The sequence below is a fragment of the Bison bison genome, unplaced genomic scaffold, assembly GCF_000754665.1.
Source record: "Bison bison bison isolate TAMUID 2011002044 unplaced genomic scaffold, Bison_UMD1.0 scf7180017864291, whole genome shotgun sequence".
Lineage (NCBI taxonomy): Eukaryota > Metazoa > Chordata > Mammalia > Artiodactyla > Bovidae > Bison > Bison bison.
In genome coordinates, this window is record NW_011494863.1 from 11,266,386 (window position 1) to 11,271,423 (window position 5,038).

At 44.5% G+C, this 5,038-nt stretch overlaps 1 protein-coding gene across 1 annotated transcript in view; it reads right to left on the reverse strand.

Annotated features, from left to right (window-relative positions):
- The window catches only part of PDE6A (phosphodiesterase 6A, cGMP-specific, rod, alpha), a 126,417-nt gene that overhangs the window by 113,291 nt on the left and 8,088 nt on the right, over positions 1 to 5,038 (reverse strand). The gene's annotated exons all lie outside the window — the stretch shown is intronic.

Genomic DNA, 5,038 nt, shown 5'->3' on the forward strand with positions numbered 1-5,038 from the left:
TATTACTGTGTATACATTATTCAAGTGCAAGAGGGAAGTGTTTCTAACTAAGCATATTTAGGTCGCCAGTGAATTTTAAAATACCGTCTCTTTACGTTGGAGTGTGATTTAGTCATTCATTTTTGCCACCAGACAAAAGTATTTGTCCTTACAGAAAATCTTAAAGCATAAAAAAGCCTAGTTCTTTCCTTTTTGCTTTGGGGTCCTGAGTCCCCTCTGGGGACTCAATTTTTCTATCAGTGAAGTAGGGGAAGAGGACTGGATTGCTCAAAGAGTCTGCCAGTTCTTATGTTGCAGGACTCTTGTTCGTTACTGTGTTGAAATCAGAAAACTCAAATCTGGCTTATGTTTTACTACTGTCCTAACACTGAATTTTGAAGCACATTTTCCTCATCAGATTGCAGCTAACACCTTATACCAACTAAGTGAGAGAAGTGGGAGTGCAGTTCCTAAGTGGAGCACATACCACTTTGTAAGGACTAATCTGTATTACCATCTCCTCCCCATACCTGCTGAGAGCCTCCCGGAGTGTCCCCCCTCGTCTGCCTCTCAACTGTGGAGAAGAAGTAGGAGTGTGTGTATAGGGTTAAGGACAGTTGTCAGTCTTCCTTTGGCAGTGCTTTGGTAGCCCTGGGCATTCTGCTCCTAAGCTCGCACCTGCCCCACAGGGTGAAGGAGTGTGCCCTCACTCCGTCTGCACGCAGCATCTAGGATCCAGAGCCCCTGCAGTGCCTCCCACACTCATCCTCTGGCATCTCCTCTAACCAACTTGGAGGGCTCTGCGATCCTGTCGGTCCTTTCAGTGCTTGTGTCCTTGGCCTTGTCTCTCCTCATATAGCACTACTGCTTAAAGTTTGAATTTCCAGATCCATTGTAACTGATCAAAGTATGGCTCTTCTTGGAGAAATAGCCACATGTGCATGTATATACAGACACTTGATTAGAAAAAAAGGCTGGTTCATGGACCCTCATATCATAAAACACCTTGCATTGTAAGCTCTCCCCAGATGACTGTATCCACATTTATGGCTTTAATTCCCTTATTATATGTATGCTAATGCCAGCCAAACATAATTTCCAGCCTGACATTTCTAAACACTAACCAGCATGTCTGTCTGTGTATAAATCTCCACAGCTGTTACTGGACAGTTCAACCTGGATACCACAGGCCATCTCATAAGCAATATATCTCCAGGCACCTCCTATTTAACCTCTCTTGATTATGGCATGAGCTAGCTACTCAAGCCAGAATCCTGGGAAATTCTAGAACATTCCTCTTCATCTCTCACACCAAAGCCATCTACCTGACAAGTCTTTGAAGTCCAACACCTCTTCTTTGCCCTCAATGTGTATCATTTCTCTTTGGGATGATGTCACAGTCTAACTAGTTTACCTGTATTTCTGCAGCTCAGCCTCTACATTGGTTCTCAGTTTCTACAAAAATGAAGGTTGACACTTGTAAGTGGTTCTCCAGTGTTTTTAGGGTAAGTTCAAGATTAATGCTTTAGCCAACAGGACCTTAAAAACTGTTCTTGCTTGCATCTCCAGTCACTTGTCCTACCACACATCCTTCGCTTGACATCCCTACCTCTAACGTTAGCTATTCCCAAATGGGCCATTTTTTTTAATACTCAGGCCTTTTTATAGAAGGCTATTCCTTCTGCCAGGGATTGCTTCCCAGCCCCATATACATAACTCCCTACTCTTTCTTCAGACACTTCACATTAAATGTCTCTGGCTCTTAGCAACAATTCCTATTGAATTCCTCTTCTCATGAGGCTCCTTTGGGCTCTATCTCTATACTTCTGTAAATTTCTCTGATTATTCTCTAAAATGGCATTTACAACTCTTATTATTTTTCCCTCCTCTCATTGATATCCTCTGCTTCCTGGACTGCTTGAGGGGAGGGTCATGAACTTAATTCATTCTTTGTGCCTCTCAGGTCAGCAGTGGGTATTTTATTAAGGTCCAACATTTCAGTGATTATTGAAAGCATGGATATATTGATGGGTGACTATTTCTCTAACACTGGCTTATTTGCAGAGCCTGTCAATTATCTGCCCAGTCAATTAGGTGGCATGTGTTATCAATAGTTGAAGGGATAAGTGTGTATAACGGGGTGAATTGGGTAGTCTGAGGTACAGTTATTTCTTTTTTTAAAAATAATTTTATTTATTTTTGGCTGTGGTGGGTCTTCTTTGCTGCACAGATTTTTCTCTAGTTGTGGACATTGGGGGCTACTCTAGTTGCTGTAGGCAGGCCTCTCATTACTGTGGCTTCTCTTGTTACGGAGCACGGGCTTTAGGACACACAGGCTTCAGTAGTTGCAGTGCAAGGGCTCTGTAGCACAGGCTCAGTAGTAGTAGCTCCTTGGCATGTGGGATGTTCCTGGATCAGGGATCGAACCTGTGTCTTCTGCATTGGCAGGCAGATTCTTTACCATTGAGCTACCAGGGAAGCTCAAGGTACAGTTATTTCTAAATCAGTTGCTTGAACAAGTCCCACATCCTGTGTCTCCTCTCCCTTTCCTCTACTTTCTCAGTCTCTGCTATGTCAGAGAAATTCCAAGTGGCTGCTCCTAATTTCTTCAGTTGGCTGAACTGTCTCCCTCCTGTAGCCCATCTCTGCCCTCTGGTGGCGGGAATATGCTCTGAGTGAGTGAGTGAAGTTGCTCATTTGTCAGACTCATTGTGACCCCATTGACTACAGCTCATGGAATTCTCCAGGCCAGAATACTGGAGTGGGTAGCCTTTTCCTTCTCCAGGGGATCTTCCCAACTCTGAGATTGAACTCAGGTCTCCCGCATTGCGGGCAGATTCTTTACCAGGTGAGCCACAAGGGAAGCCCAAGAATACTAGAGTGGGTAGCCTATCCCTTCTCCAGAGGATCTTCCCGACCCAGGAATCGAACTGAGGTCTCCTGCATTGCAGGAAGATTCTTTACAAACTGAGCTACCAAGGAAGCCCTCTGCTGCTGCTGCTAAGTCGCTTCAGTCGTGTCCGACTCTGTGCGACCCCATAGACGGCAGCCCACCAGGCTCCAGCGTCCCTGGGATTCTCCAGGCAAGAACACTGGAGTGGGTTGCCATTTCCTTCTCCAATGCGTGAAAGTGAAAAATGAAAGCGAAGTCGCTCAGTCGTGTCAGACTCTTCGCAACCCCATGGACCACAGCCTACCAGGCTCCTCCATCCATGGGATTCTCCAGGCAAGAGTACTGGAGTGGGGTGCCATTGCCTTCTCCAGGAGGCCTTCTACCACATCCCAATTCAAAGATAACTATCTATCCTTTGGTATTATGATTTGTTGGAAAGAGTAAATGGTAAGAAGTAAGACAATGCTTGACATAAATATGCATTCAGTAAGTCTTAGCTTTCTTCTTTTACACATCAGTTTTTAAAATACTTATTTGGCTGCTTGAGGTCTTAATTGCAGTATCTGAGATCTAGTTCCCCTATCAGGGATCGAACCCTGGCCCTCTACATTGGGAGCATGGAGTCTTAGCCACTGCACCACCAGGGAAATCCCTTAGCTTTCTTCCTTTTTAATGAAAGAGCCCTTCATAGGAATAGGGCAAAGACAACTCCTTGAGTTTATCTATTGCTCAGGTTGGGTGGTTCTGGAACACTGAACCCCAAGATATTTTAGTGGTAAGGCAGGTCCTTGCCTCTAGATGGTTGGGTTCCAAATTGGGTGGATAGTAATGACAATGTGTGTGTGTGCGCTCAGTTGTGTCCAACTCTTTGTGACCCTGTGGACTATAGCCTGCCAGGCTCTGTCCATGGAATTTTCCAGGCAAGAATACTGGAGCAGGTTGCCATTTCCTACTCCAGGGGATCTTCCCGACCCAAGGATAGAACCTGCATCTCTTGTGCCTCCTGTATTGGCAGGTGGATTTTTTTACCACTGCACCACTTGGGAAGCAAGTGATGACAACAGACAGTATTTACAGGTACACTTTTTTATCCTTATGACAGCACAATTGAGGTAGGTCCGTAATCCCAGAATGGTGGCTTAGAAAATGGATTGGTCAGGTGGGACAAAAGCAGAAAGTCAGAGAGAAGCCAGAGAGGGCCTGATGAAGACAGCAGACCAAGGAGGGATAGCATCAACCTTTTTTAGTTTAAAACAGTGTCAAAATCCTCTAATTTGGGGACTTTCCAGATGGTCCAGTGGTTAAAACTCTGCGCTTTCACTGGGGGGTACAGGTTTGATCCCTGGTGAGGGAACTAAAATCCCACATTCCAGGAGGCAAAACAACAACAGCAACAACAACAACAAAACCCCAATATCCAAGAGGAGCAAAGTTTCACCTGACATAAACCAGACTGCAAAAGCTCTCCTGGATCTGATATCCATCTACTTGGATATAATTCATATGATATGTTAAATGAGTCAAGAACGTGAGATTTCTCTTTTTAAAGAGCACGTTTAAGCACATACTTACTGAATATTACTATATACAAAGCACTGAGATAAAGCCTTTCACACTAAAGTCTTATCTTACAGAATTGGAGATTCCCGCAGTGACTTTCTGTGCAAAGAAATAGGTTTAACTCTATTAGAATTCTTCATTATCAAAGAATAGATTGTAACCTGGACTGGAATAATATTTGAACAATGATTCATGGCAAAATTTTGCAAGTCCTTTTAAAATAGAGGGCAGCCCTATCTTATCTCCAAATCATTTTCTAGTAGGATCAGTGCTTCTTGCAGTTTTAAAAATAAGGTAGCTTTGACATTCAGATCAGATCAGTCGCTCAGTCGTGTCCAACTCTTTGCGACCCCATGAATCGCAGCACGCCAGGCCTCCTTGTGCATCACCAACTCCCGGAGTTCACTGAGACCCACGTCCATTGAGTCAGTGATGCCATCCAGCCATCTCATCCTCTGTCGTCCCCTTCTTCTCCTGCCCCCAATCCCTCCCAGCATCAGAGTCTTTTCCAATGAGTCAACTATTCACGTGAGGTGGCCAAAGTACTGGAGTTTCAGCTTTAGCATCATTCCTTCCAAAGAACACCCAGGGCTGATCTCCTTCAGA